The 15,250-nt window shown below is 45.7% G+C and overlaps 1 protein-coding gene and 1 long non-coding RNA gene across 2 annotated transcripts in view; both read right to left on the bottom strand.

Moving 5' to 3' along the window:
- Positions 1 to 15,250, bottom strand: part of naaladl2 (N-acetylated alpha-linked acidic dipeptidase like 2) — a gene marked incomplete at both ends in the record, with an annotated part of 796,426 nt that overhangs the window by 33,951 nt on the left and 747,225 nt on the right. The window lies entirely within an intron of this gene.
- LOC311014799 lies at positions 1,192 to 2,768 on the bottom strand. The gene is made up of 5 exons (XR_014597299.1): positions 2,577 to 2,768; positions 2,385 to 2,462; positions 2,203 to 2,292; positions 1,649 to 1,724; positions 1,192 to 1,464 (listed from the first exon to the last, which is right to left on the bottom strand). It is a non-coding gene; the product is annotated as an uncharacterized lncRNA (long non-coding RNA).

Below are 15,250 nucleotides of genomic sequence, written 5' to 3' on the forward strand. Positions count from 1 at the left end.
ACACACTTATACAATAAAAATAAAGACTATTTGTTTGCAGTATCTGTAAAATAATCTACTTGCAAAAACAAGCACACACACTGTACATGATATACTGCTTATGTCTAAAATCATAGAAACAGATGTACTTTATTTCACCTTTTCACAAGCTTATTGTTATTACACTGCTCGTTTTCTTCTTAGAAATAAACCTTTACAGGGGTGCGCAGTTGGCGGAGTGGTTAGAGCGCATGCCATGTACGAACGTACATACGCAGCCGACCCCGGTTCGAATCCCGGCCGGAGGTCCTTTGCTGCATGTCACATCCCCTCTCTCTCTCCTCATGTTTCCGATCTATCCACTGCTAATAAAAGGTGTCTATGCCTCAAAAAAATCTTAAAAAGAAATAAACCTTTACATTCTCCAAAAAATGATAATCAAGTAGTTTCTAAACCATGACAACTTACAATGAATTCTTGGTACAAATCTGCCTCTTTGCAGCACCACCAAAAGTGGTTTGACGATGTCCTTCAACCAATGGCTCAAGCTGGACTGACCTTTCACCTGTGCAGCCTAGGATGTAAAGATAAAACAGTCATCAAAACAAAGCACAAGTTAGATTATCATGGTAAAAGTGTTTGTAATGAAAACTACACTTACAGAATGGATCCTTTTGGCCAAATTCTTGGCACCATGCCACATGTTCAAACTGTGCTGCATCCCAGGTCTTTGTACTTTCCTTTGTCTGATTCAGTAAAATTAAATACAAAATTATGTATGGTAAATACAGTTGATTTTCCAAAACAAATAAATAAAACGATGACTAAAATTGTTTTTTGATTCCAACAAACTTTCAATACTTCCTCATTAGGGCAGAGATCTGGACATGGGCATCTGTGCAGACCTCCACAAGCTTCACCTCTTCCAATAGCCTATCGACTGTCCGCACAAATGCTTCTCTCTCCATGACCACAGAATTTCTCCCCGTTTCCCTTTTGTCCACTGTTATGATGGAAATTATTTCTCGGGAGTCATTCTCCATGGCAGTGTATGTACAGTACTGGGCACAATGCCCAGGACTGTCCATTCTTCCATCCGCTATTGAAATAGTAAATAATGAATTATTTTCAATGAACATCACATTCAAACTTCAACAAACCACTGAATCCTAAAATATATATTTTTTTAAACTTCACATTACCTACTATCACCACATCTCTGGTTTGTAGGTGTTGTATGCTCTCTGCTCTCTTCTCTTCCCAACATTCCTTGATGGTATCCACACAATACGTGTTTTGAATATTGTAGAATGAACTATGGTCCACCATCACCATGTTCATGAAACAAAATAGTAGAGCAACTTTGGCATAGTTACTCACCGAGAGCAAGATGTTGGTGGCCAACATGAAGTCCCCTGCCAGCATCCCGTATTTCACTGTTGGCTGTGAGCACCACCTCCATACAATATGGCCAACAGGACAGGTCTGCCAATGAATAAAACACAACTTACTCAACATGGCAAAATACAGATGTGCATTACAGATGTGCAGTAAGTAGATAACATATGAACAACGTTGAAAGCATAATCAAGTGTCACAAAACAATTTCCATTGTTTCTAACTCAGAAATACTACTAGTTTGCAATGTTGTGTGACTACAACCACTCACCCATTCCATTATGCTTGCAGTACCCCTGTAGGTGATAGAAACTTCAAAGGGGGGGCGGCACTGACACTCCACCTGGCTGAGACCAAACGTATGAGGGCACCTTTGGAGTGTGTAATGGAGGCATGTTTCCCGATTAGGTCATCCTCTGTTATGACATCCGGTATAGCAGGAAAGGGAGATTGAGGCAGGGGTGGGTCAACTGCAGGAGGGTCAGGCTCCGTCTCTGCCGGGATGTCATGTACAGTTTCACTGGCATCTATTACAGGCACACTGGCAAGGTCTGGTGGTGCCTGCAATGCTCCACCCATCCTGTAGACATGAACATATGAAAGCAATTGCATTAGTTATTAATACAAGATATAGTGGTGAAGCAGTAATAATTACATAACTTGTTAGAGTACTTATGTAGTTCTCTGCGAATAACATTTCTGTGTGTCTAAAGAGAAAGAATGATTCAGAGTAATATTTGTTCTGTGTTCCTAACAATATTTACTAAGGACTTTTATCGAGTAAAAAATCATGAACCAATGAGAATCAAAATTATGGTAACATACCGAACACAAATAGAAGGAACGTAGTCTTCATCTTGACTGTCATCACCTTCGATATGCTCCTCAGTCTCATCACAATCACCCCAATCAATACTGTCAAATTGGAAATTATAAAATATAAACAATCAAAGCACTTCAGAAAGTCTTGTCACACTACTACTACGGGCATTTTCAGTGAAACTTACACACTGTTTCTCAGGTCATTTATCTGACGTTCATCCATAGTTTGGGTCTCACTATCCTGGATACTCATGTTCTGTAAACTTTTTTTGGGAAAAAAAAGAAGTCAACATAGGTGTGGATCGTAGAAAAAGGAAATGTTCAACCTATTTTGTTTTCATCAGTCGTATTATAAAGGATTGTGAGGCTTTATTTACCTTTCCTGTAGGGCTTCAGGGGCATCAGCGGTGCTCTCACTTTCATGTAGGCCTAGTTTGCCTTCCTCAATAGAAAGGGTATCACATGATGGCCCTCCAATACTTGATAGTGATGGAGTTGCCAAGATTTTTCCCCAGTCTGTGCCTCTTACTGGGGGTGGAGGTGCTCAGACCCATGTAGCTAAAGAGATGAGCGTTTTATCATAAATGACTCTAAGATACACAATTCTGTTCTCTCAGTAAAGATCAAGATTTATTATTATTTATGGTAACGTAGCTGTTGACTAGGAATAGACATATCAGATGGAATAACGTTATGCATGATATTTGACAGAACTGTCCTTCATTTTTGCCTCCTCTTTTATAATGTTATAGCATATAGTTTATGGCGATATACATGCAAAGACCTAAAGAGGACTCGAGTTTGGCAAAATATCAAATGTAAGATTTAGTATTGTAACAACGTTACTCATTTCGATCATAGAAACAAACGTTAGCAGCACAGCTCGTAACAGGACAGTGCTAATGCTGCTAGTGTTAGCTGTGCTGTCCGGCCGGCCTCGGCTGGACGGTGGCCGGACAGCCAGATGCCCGTAACAGGACAGTGCTGCTAATGCTGCTAGCGTTAGCTGTGCTGCTAACGTTTGTTTCTATGATCGAAATGAATAACGTTGTTACTCGACAGTTCAAAGTATTCGAAATGTCCATCCCCGTCAAGCTATGATGCTAACTTTGTTAGCCAAGCTGAACTTACCTGGCTAGGAGAAGAGTAGCCAATTCTGCATCCGATTTCAAATTCCTCTCAGCTTTCAACTGTCTCCACCGTTCAAATGCATCCCCTATATAGACCCTCGCTTTGCCTCGGTTTTTATCTTGGCGTTTTTGTGAATCATAACGAGCTGTTTTGGGTTTCTTTGCCTCCGCCATTGTAGCTCAGTCGAAACTGGCAACCCGTGGTTGCTCGGCAGTCTCTATGACATATTAGGATGATTTTACGGCCAGTTGCTTTAGATTTCTTACATTTTGTACCTTTAAAACTCAATTTCGTTTTCAGTTGGGGGGAAAAAAACAGCCTCTCCGCAAGCTGGTGCATCAAACTGCCCCCCCTGGCCATTTCCTCCTTAAGTAGGCCTACCCATCAGCCACCCTACCTGATTGGGAGAGCCCACTCGGAGAGGTAAACGCCATACCACCATACACAATTAACCTCGTCGTCGCCATACAGAAATATCTTTACCATTATATATCATTATTAATAAACACCATATATTTTTCCCACACAAACCTTGTAATATAAATGGTAAATGGCCTCATTTATATAGCGCTTTTCTCCAAAGCGCTTTACAGTAATGACTGACATTCACCCATTCACTCACACATTCACACACCGACGGCTGAGTCAACCACGCAGGGCGACAGCCAGCTCGTCAGGAGCAATTAGGGTGAGGTGTCTTGCTCAGGGACACCAGGCACTCAGCTAGGAGGAGCCGGGGATCGAACCGGCAATCTTGCGGTTGCCAGCCAACCCGCTCTACCTCCTGAGCTAAGCCCCCCCTAATATAAAAACATCACATCAGCAATAAAAATGACAGTGACATCTGCACGCCTACTCACCAGCCCCACCCTTAGCAAACCCCATTCCACCATCCCAGGACAGTGAATAAGGAACTGGCTCCGACGTGGCACACGTTTCTACCTGGACCAGTATACGGACGGACCGGCAGAACGTGAGTCGGCTGTTGTGTTTGGTCTCAAGCAAAATGTGGTTGCTTCGATTCGCCGGCCGTGTTGGTTGCGACTGTAGTAGTGCAACGCCGCGGCAGCCGATATATGTGGCATGCTGGGAAATGTAGTGTGGCTAGTAGGGTAAGTGTGATTATATGTGTGTGAACTTCAGGGAAAAATAGTAGGCTCTGGGAAAGGAGACCCTCGCTTTTTACAGGGGGGTAATCCATTTGTTTATTTTTATTTTGACCCTGAATACAGGATAAAGCGGTAGACAATGGATGAATGGATGGTAATTATTTAACAGAAGTAATTCAAATAAAAAAAAAACGTTTATTTGTTTTATTTGCCTATTACTGTATTTAATTTTCTAATGACCCCAACGCTATAGGTGCAATTTTAAACACCATAAACATTAAAACAAGCTCTAAATATTGAAGTGTAATGTATGTGGAAAACAACTGCTCAATAAAAAAGATGCTAGATTTAAAAAATGCAGTTTTGGTTGGAGGTCATAGGATAGCTATCCAAGGTTCTCAACCTCAGCATCCCACTCCACGTCCATATGCCTGTCAGGCAACTTTTCACACACACAATTCCAAATCATCTCCACAATCAATGACAAAACTGTCTGAGAACCGTGCAGTGACATTGTGCTCAATTCAAAACATTACAGATGATATAGAAACACATAGTTACTACTTTGTTCATTGTCTTGAAACCACTCACTGCCACATTAACTCACACTGCATGAAAAGTCGGATTTTCGTCCCTGTAAACGCCCGGAATTCTCCCTAATTTTCGGGAGTTAACGACAATTTACAGGCTGCGAACGCCGCGTTCGTCTGTGCCGAAAATTGTCGAAAACGAACCACAGCGAAGGCTCTTATTAGCATATGAATAGCAGCGAAACCGCGCCTGGCCAGAGATGGCTTGAATATCCTCACTCAGGATTGGATGAAACCACTAGTTTTAAACAAGTATAATCGCTCGTGATTGGTTGTCAGATCTGGTCATTATAAATGTAAAGCCAACCCACGTTGGCAGATCTGTCACTATTGGTCAACCTGATGAGTCATTATAAATGTAAACCCCACCCCCGTTGGCAGATGTGTTACTATTGGTCACACTGGGTCTTTTAAACAAGAATAATCACTAGTGATTGGTTAGCAGATCTATCACTGTCAGGCTTGGACAAAAGGAGAGGACCCAGATGCAGATAGGGACGGTTTAGACAGGCATTTATTTCTGAATCAACTTTTGTCTTCTTCAGAAGTAGTGACAAATCAATACTGCTGCAAAACTCTTGACTCGTCTAGAAGACGAGGGCTAAGAAATCAAAACCCAACAAGAAAGCAATTGAACAGAAAACAATCCAACGGAGGAAAAACTTCTATATCTGCTCTACACTTAGAAAAACACATACGTTATGAACATTACAAAGAAAGGCGCTCACAAGGAGGATCGAGGTAAACAGGCTACAAACTTAAACTACTCTATTATGCAATATAAAAGGTACAAACAAAAGATCGCTCCACAAGGAGGAAAATCAAAAGGCTGAGAAAAGCCCTACACTGAAACAAAGAAACACTGACCAAAAACTTTATCCAACACAAAATCACTCTTCTTCAGAGGTACAAAAAATGATTACAGAGATACAAACTTGGCGACAAATCTATGGCAAGGCTGTGGTACGGGGCTTGAGGTACTCGACGGGACGAAACACTCTGGCAACGAGACAGGGGAAGACACAGACTATATACACATCAGGAGAGGGAGCACAGGTGAGAACAATCAGGGATTAGGGGAGACATCAGACTGGTGACACAGGAGGAAGGGCAAGTGACCTGAAATGAGAGGAGAGTTACTTTTCAAAATAAAACAAAATCCACAAGACAGAAAACCCAAGACAGGATGGCCCTCACCGCGGTGTGACAGTACCCCCCCCTCTAGGGCCGACTCCTGACGGCCCAGACTGTTCAGGGTGATCCCGGTAAAAGTCATCGATGAGGCTGTGATCTACGATATGACGTGACGGAACCCATTGTCTTTCCTCCGGTCCGTAGCCCTCCCAGTCTACCAGGAACTGTCTGCCCCGGCCCCGGTTGCGTACTGCCAACAGCTGTTTGACTTTGTACACCGGGCCTCCATCGATCACCTCCGGTGGCGGTGGGGGAGCGGCGGCTGGGACCATGGAGCTCTCCTTGGCCGGTTTCACCTGGCTGACGTGGAAAGTGGGATGAACGCGGAGGGACCGGGGCAGACGAAGCCGGACAGCTGCTGGACCAATGAGTATGGTGACTGGGAATGGACCCACGAACCGCGGCGCCAGCTTCCTGGAGGGGACCTTGAGGTGCAGGTCTTTAGCAGACAGCCACACCCTTTGGCCAGGTTGGTAGTTGGGAGCAGGCCGTCGTTTACGGTCTGCCGCCCTTTTCACTCGGTCCCCCTGTCTAATCGGTACCTGACGGGCGGCTGCCCAGACGCGGCGGCAACGTCGGACCATGGCATGGGCGGAGGGGACCGACACTTCCAGCTCGTTATCTGGAAAGAGCGGGGGCTGGTAACCGAGAGCACAGTGAAATGGCGAGAGGCCAGTGGCTGATGTGGGCAATGAATTATGAGCATACTCTACCCAGACCAGGTGTTTGCTCCATGTAGAGGGGTTCTGAAAGACCACGCACTGGAGGCCGGTTTCCAGCTGTTGGTTGAGGCGTTCGGTCTGGCCGTTGGCTTCCGGGTGATATCCCGAAGTCAGGCTGGCTTTGGCCCCGATGAGTCTGCAGAACTCCCTCCAGAACCGGGACACGAACTGGGGCCCCCGGTCCGAAACGATGTCCTTAGGGAACCCGTGGACCCGAAAAACCTGGGTCATCATGACCTCCGCCGTCTCTTTGGCGGATGGTAACTTGGGCAAAGCGATGAATCGAGCCATCTTGGAGAACCTGTCGACAACTGTGAGGACAGTGGTGTTACCTTGAGAGACCGGGAGCCCCGTGACGAAGTCGATGGATATGTCTGACCACGGTCTGGAGGGGATCGGGAGCGGCTGTAGGAGACCCATGCGGGCCCTGGAAGACGTCTTGTTCCGTGCACAGACCGAACATGCCTCCACGTACTCCCGGACCTCCGGTTCCATGGACGGCCACCAGAACCGCCGGGCAATGACGAACTTCGTCCTTTTCACTCCCGGATGACATGAAAGCAGCGAGGTGTGAGCCCAATGGATCACCTGTGGACGCAACTCAGGGGGAACAAACAAACGATTATCAGGGCATCCACTAGGTGACGGGGCTCCACCATTAGCTTGCTTTACCTCAGATTCTATCGGCCAAGACACCGCTCCTACCACACGGTTCAGTGGCAGGATGGTTTCTGGTTGCTTGGCATCAGGCTCGGGGGTCGAACAATCGTGACAGGACATCCGGTTTGATGTTACGGGACCCCGGCCTATAAGAAAGAGAGAAGGAAAAACGGTTAAAGAAAAGCGCCCACCTGGCCTGGCGAGAGTTAAGTCTTTTAGCTTTTCGTATATATTCTAAGTTCTTGTGGTCGGTCCAGACTATGAATGGATGGTCAGCCCCCTCCAGCCAATGCCTCCACTCTTCCAAGGCGAGCTTGACAGCCAACAGTTCCCGGTTGCCAACATCATAGTTCCGCTCTGCCTTGGACAGTCGCCGTGACAGGAAGGCACATGGATGCATTTTACCATCCTTCTCTGAGCGCTGGGACAGGACGGCCCCTACCCCCTCGTTGGAGGCGTCCACCTCCACCACGAACTGGCGTTGTGGGTCCGGCATGGTGAGGATCGGGGCTGTAGTGAAGCGGTGCTTGAGGTTCTGGAAGGCTCTCTCTGCTTCTGGGGACCAGCGGAACTGCACCTGGGTGGAGGTAAGAGCGTGGAGAGGAGCAGCTATTGCGCTGAAGCCTCTGACAAACCGCCTGTAAAAGTTAGCAAATCCCAAGAATTGCTGAACTTTCCTGCGGCTGTCAGGTGTGGGCCAATCGGCCACAGCGCTGACTTTAGCCGGGTCCATCTGAACCTTTCCAGGAGCTACAATGAAGCCCAGGAAGGAGACGGTATCGGCATGAAACACACTCTTCTCTGCCTTTACATACAGCTGGTTCTTTAACAGTCTTTCAAGAACTCGAGTCACGTGGTCATGGTGTGTGTCGAGGTCGGGAGAGTAAATCAAGATGTCGTCAATGTACACAAACACAAAATGGTCAAGGAAGTCTCTCAATACCTCATTAATCATAGCTTGGAACACAGCTGGGGCATTAGTGAGACCAAATGGCATAACCCTGTATTCGTAATGACCACTGGGAGTGTTAAAGCCGGTCTTCCACTCATCCCCCTCCCTTATCCGAACCAGGTGGTAGGCATTTCGGAGGTCTAGCTTCGTGAACACCTTAGCTTGTTGAAGCTGATCGAAAACAGAGGACATGAGAGGAAGGGGGTAACGGTTCTTTATTGTGATGTCGTTAAGAGGACTGTAATCAATGCAGGGTCTTAGGGACCCGTCTTTCTTCCCCACAAAAAAGAATCCAGCCCCTGCGGGTGATGAGGAGGGACGAATCAGGCCGGCTTTAAGTGAGGCAGAAATGTATTCCCTCATGGCTTCTCTCTCCGGCATCGAGACAGAGTACAAGCGGCCCTTAGGAATAGTAGAACCGGGAATCAGGTCTATAGCACAATCGTAGGGGCGATGAGGGGGGAGTGACAGGGCTTTAGTCTTGCTGAAGACTAAAGCCCGGTGGTGATAGGCAGGAGGAACCAGGTTCAGGTCCGGGTATTCTGGGTCTGAGACAGGGTTGGCAGAAAAGATGTTAATCTCTGTGACCAGCTTGCCCTGATCAGCAGAAAAAATACAGTTAGTGGTACATCCCATTCCCCATTTTCTGATCCTTCCTGTTTTCCAGTCAATGTGCGGGTTATGTCGGAACAGCCATGGCTGTCCCAAGATCAGAGAATGGGAGGGCGAGTTGATTAAATAAAAGCGAATGCTTTCACTGTGGCAGTCAATGTGCATTTGAACGGGTTCACTGATGTGTGTGATAGCAAACAACTCCTTTCCATTTAGCGACCTAGCCCTGATAGGTTTAGCTAGCAGTTCTGAAATGAGTCCCAATTCTTTGGCTAAGCCCCAGTCCATTAAACTCTCATCTGCTCCCGAGTCAATGAATGCCTCCAACTCAGTGGGAGTGCGCCGTATCACGGTGACCTTCGTGAGGGTGCGTGGCACCGAGCTTAGTGTCGTGACATGACTCACCTCCTGGGATCCCCTGGCTGGACAGGCGCTGACAAGATGGCCGATCTCTCCACAGTAGAAACACCTCCCCTCCAGCAGCCGTTTTCGTCGCTCCTCCGGTGTTAGTCGGGCCCTCGCCAGCTGCATGGGTTCCTCCTCTCGCTCGTTGCCGGAGGGGTGATGTGGTTCTGGCGGCGGACGGGGAATAGCCGGCCAGTTTAGCGCAGGAGGGCGCGGGTATCTTCCTGCCGCTGTCGGTCTCTCGCTCCGCTGCCGTCTAAGCTGGACGAGTCTGTTGTCCGTCCTTATGGCGAGCGCAATGAGGGAATCCACGTCGGTAGGCAAATCCAGAGGAACGAGGAGGTCTTGTATGGGGGCTGCCAGCCCCTTCAGGAAAACGTTGTACAGTGCGGCGTCATTCCACCCGCTCTCCGCCGCCAACGTGCGGAAACGAATGGCATAATCACAAACCGACTCACTGCCCTGCTTCAGGCTGCTCAGCTCCTGTGCCTTCTCCCTGTTAGCGGTAACCGGGTCAAAAGTCTTGGTTAGTGCTTCCTGAAAAACTTTGAGAGAGTCACAGATAGCTGAGCCCCGCCCCCATTCCGCGGAAGCCCACGCCTTGGCTCGGTCAGTCAGGTGCGAAATCATGAAGGCCACTTTCGCTCGGTCTGTGGGGAATGCATGGGGCATGAGTTCGAAATGGATCGAACAGTCAATTAAAAATACTTTACATAACCCAGGTGCTCCTGTATACCGCACCGGAGGAGCCAACTTACAACCGGACCCACTGACCGGTAGAGCAAGCACTGGGGGAGCGGGGGTTGCCGGAGCCTGGACTGCAGCACCCGGTCGAGCAAGCTGTCCGAGCAGATCTTGAAGCTGGGAGGAGAGATGGCCCATATTCGCAGCCATGGCCGTCTGAAATTCCTCCTGGCGAACGAGACGTGCTTCCTGGGTGCGCAGAATCTCCGTCAGCCGTTCCGCTTCTGCTGGGTCCATTTCTGGCCAGAGTGTACTGTCAGGCTTGGACAAAAGGAGAGGACCCAGATGCAGATAGGGACGGTTTAGACAGGCTTTTATTTCTGAATCAACTTTTGTCTTCTTCAGAAGTAGTGACAAATCAATACTGCTGCAAAACTCTTGACTCGTCTAGAAGACGAGGGCTAAGAAATCAAAACCCAACAAGAAAGCAATTGAACAGAAAACACTCCAACGGAGGAAAAACTTCTATATCTGCTCTACACTTAGAAAAACACATACGTTATGAACATTTCAAAGAAAGGCGCTCACAAGGAGGATCGAGGTAAACAGGCTACAAACTTAAACTACTCTATTATGCAATATAAAAGGTACAAACAAAAGATCGCTCCACAAGGAGGAAAATCAAAAGGCTGAGAAAAGCCCTACACTGAAACAAAGAAACACTGACCAAAAACTTTATCCAACACAAAATCACTCTTCTTCAGAGGTACAAAAAATGATTACAGAGATACAAACTTGGCGACAAATCTATGGCAAGGCTGTGGTACGGGGCTTGAGGTACTCGACGGGACGAAACACTCTGGCAACGAGACAGGGGAAGACACAGACTATATACACATCAGGAGAGGGAGCACAGGTGAGAACAATCAGGGATTAGGGGAGACATCAGACTGGTGACACAGGAGGAAGGGCAAGTGACCTGAAATGAGAGGAGAGTTACTTTTCAAAATAAAACATAAAATCCACAAGACAGAAAACCCAAGACAGGACGGCCCTCACCGCGGTGTGACAATCACTATATATATATATATATACACATATATATATATATACATATATGTTTATATATATATGTATATTTATACATATATATACACACATATATTTATTTTTATTTATTTATATATTTATAAATATAAATATGAATGAATTTATTGAGGAAAGGAAAAATTGCCAGGAGGAAGTATTCAAAGAAAGAGCTTTATTGACAACACAACACACAACTGTACAAATTTGCCCACACAACAAACAAATGAACTGGCGACATTCTGTCCGAATTTGGTCAATTTTACAGCCGCCTGCGGTGCGTGGCCCTGTACTTGGGAGTCTTCTCTAATTGCGACTGTAGAGTCGCACAGAGCTCGGTGAGCTCCTGGCTACGAGAGGATGGAGGTCGCACAATCCATCCAGACACCCAGCCAACGACGCCGTCCTCCTCATCAGACATCATGTCTGTGGTGGCGCACTTCCAACGGTCCACCTCATCGCCAGCAAGCACACTCCGTCTCGCTTCCAGCAGCTGTAAAACAATCAATAAAGACAATCAGTACTGCACGATGCACTGCGCATGGACACAACACATCTATTAATGCACCTGAAAAATAGGTTTAGGTAGGTTTGGTCACATTGACCAAAAAACGGATCTAATAAATCTAATAAGTCTTACCCTCTTTCTCCTGGAACGACTCCGAGCTGACGTCTTCACAGCTTCCGCCTGCGATGCGAGATCAGGCTGTGTAAGTCTGAAGCTCCTGCGTACCGTTTCATAGTATGTCTTACAGGCAGCTGGAAAACAATTAAATGAGTGGTATGAATAAGAAAACTTAAGTCACAGTAAAATTAAAACAAGGAAGAAGAAAACAGTAAAAGTTACTTACACACAATGGCGTCACTATCAGCGTCATAGAAATCCGGACTTGCGGACAAAGCTCCAAGCAAGTAAGAGGTCACAGCTTCGTTATGAGGCGAGGTTCGTCTGTGAAAACAAAATGAACAGTTAAGATCGGTATCTACTGTTAACGCATCTATTTCCTTATACAGCAGAATGAAAGCATATTCTTTCAATCTTACCCTTGCTCCGGTTCGTAGCGCCTACAATTCGTCTCCGAGTTGTGAAGACGGCGTACTGCTTCCTGTAAAAGACCAACAACATACACTTAACAAAGCAACTTAACGTTACACTGGTTCCTCTCTCTTGTTCTTTTACAAGGCTACTATGCTACTTTTAGCTTGGACTATTAGCTTTTAAGCTACTTTTAGCTACGGTTAGCTTACAGTTTAACATAAGCACTATATTATTAGTTAACGTCGGTAAAAACGGCACATTTTCCGCTTCGCTTGCGCTCGCTAACCTCTATGGTATATTACCGTCAGTAGGCTAGCCGGCTGGCAGGACCTTCGATTCGTAACGTTAACGTACAATGCCAACAACAATAAAGTAACGTTCATTATCAATACGATTTAAAAGTCAGCTGGAAACATAAAAGTCATGTTACAGTATACTTACATGTGTACGCGGTTTGTGTCGGGCTCCTCGCCAGAATCACCGCAGTCGTCCGCCATTATCCAAAACTTGTGAAGTCAGACGAGCCGCAATGCATTTTGGGAAGTTGAGTAGATTTAGCAAGGTCCGCTTTTGTATGTGAACGCACTACGTACTCAAATTTACGTCACAATTAAGTACGAGTAGGACGTTATATGGCATTTCGAACACATCTATGATCTATGAACCCATCCTTGACCCTCTAGCAGAACTACGACCAGCCATTATAAAGCAGTTTATAGTTGTTAATGTTGTGTCAAAAGGTACTGCATTTAAACATGTTATTGCGCAAGTTTCCTGGCTTCATCCCCATCCGGACAGACATTTTTATGGAAAGCCAATAGAAGTTTGGAGCTTGCAGGGAACAGACACGTCATACCCAGCATCATTTCTGCCTGTTGAGCGCATTGCTGGGAGATGTGTGGTTAACACATCCACTGTGCATTTAAGCAAGACCAAAGAAAGGGTCACTGTAGTCATGCCACTATGCACAGTGGTTGAGCTCTAGGAGACTGTGATGTTGCTTGCATGAATGTACATTTTACCTTTGTGGCAAAGCCTGATTAAAAGTAATTGTTGAAGCAAATTATTTTGTGTATCTTTGAATGAAGATGAAATGAAGTTATATCTTTGAATGAAGATGAAATGAAGTTAACACCTTTCAGAAAAATGTCACCTGGGGGAAAACTCCCCCTGCTACCCTTATTTGCATTTGTATAGCTCACAGCATTTTCATTTACATGTTAAAGCCTCCCCTAGGATTACGGGGAGAGGGGTCATGGGGGGACAACCAAGCAAGGCCCACGTCAATTCCCGGCAATTTACGTCAGTTTTCGGTGTTTCCTGCAAATTGCCGTTTGCAGTCGTAAACCTGAACTTCCACGGCAATTTACAGGGCCGCTAACTGACGAAAATCCCACTTTTCATGCAGTGTCATGTCCGTTCAATGCCAGTGGCATGTCACTTAATGAAAACTTGCCATCTTCCGCAAATGATTCAAGACTCACTTGTTCAGACTTCACCCCGACTCTGCATAGCATGACCAACTAACAACCCCCACCAAAAAAAGCACTTCTATGTTCTTACCTATAGCACTGTTGTACTTAAGGTATCCTTGTTGAACAGCTACTACTTTACTCAGACGAGGACCTAAAACTTGTTTCTATTTTTTTGCTCTTCTTGAATCGGCAATGATATGTTGTGGTTTCTTTCTTTCGACATATGTACTTATTGTAAATCGTTTTGGACAAAAGCGTCTGCTAAATGCCATAAATGTTACTATTTTACTTATTTTACTAGATGGTGAATCACACATATGACAAAAAAGAAAACCATGACCAAACCATGGCACTATTTATTCTAAATTGCATGTTTCAGCATGTTCAGGATTTGGTGTATATTTGTGAGATTTGATCATTAGCTGTTAAAACATGTCTCTGCAGAGCTGAAACAGGTCCCCCTTTTGACCACTGAATGGTGCTATAAAGTAAAGGATTTGGAAGCTGATTTTGTCCGTACCACACACGCAAGGCCATACAAAGAGTTCCTGCCAATAGATTATGGCATTCCACTGATTAACAGTTGGTGGCAGTAACACTAAGAAATTGAGATGAAGCAGGAAAGAAGAAATATGCAAAAGAAGAAATATGCAAAAACTCAAACAAATGTTTTTTTGATGAAGATGCATTTGACATATTCAGCATTATAACCAAGACAACTCCACAGGGATCATGTATTGCTGGAATTTGAGTCTGTCAATATATAAAACTCAACGATTTCATGCGAGCGAGACACATGATTATTTGTGACTGTTTTAACCTGTAAGGTGACCTTGCGTGTTTAGAAAAGCAGCCTCAAATAAAATGTATTATTATTATTATACTTCCCTTACCACCTGAGGCCTGTACTAGGAAGCAGGATTTGGGCTTAGCGAGGTAACTTCAGGGTTAACTCTGGGTTTTCCTTCCTACGACGCTGGTTCACTTCTTACTTCGGGGTACATCGCCATGGTAACTTATGCTGCAGAACTAACCTACTCCAGACCAGGTTATGTTCCTGATAAGAGATCAACGTGTAGAAAAGCACCGCCTACTGACCACCAATCAGCTATCTTGGAAGATCCCGTAGAGATCGGTGCATGGATTGTGGATCGGGTCTCTTAGGAGAGCTACAGTGTTCAGAGACCGGCAAATCCCTTCGTCTTTCCCTGACCATGTTTTATATGAGAGAGACAGATTCTCATCGGAGGGAATGACTTATCTGTGTCAGCTCAGCGAGCCGTATGTTGCCGGGGCGACACGAGGGCTTACAGTGCCACAGACTGTACCATTGCACTGCGTTACTTTGCTATGGGTACTTTTATCTATGCTGTGAATTATGCTTTTATATTT

Source organism: Eutrigla gurnardus (genome assembly GCF_963514095.1).
Source record: "Eutrigla gurnardus genome assembly, chromosome: 6".
Lineage (NCBI taxonomy): Eukaryota > Metazoa > Chordata > Actinopteri > Perciformes > Triglidae > Eutrigla > Eutrigla gurnardus.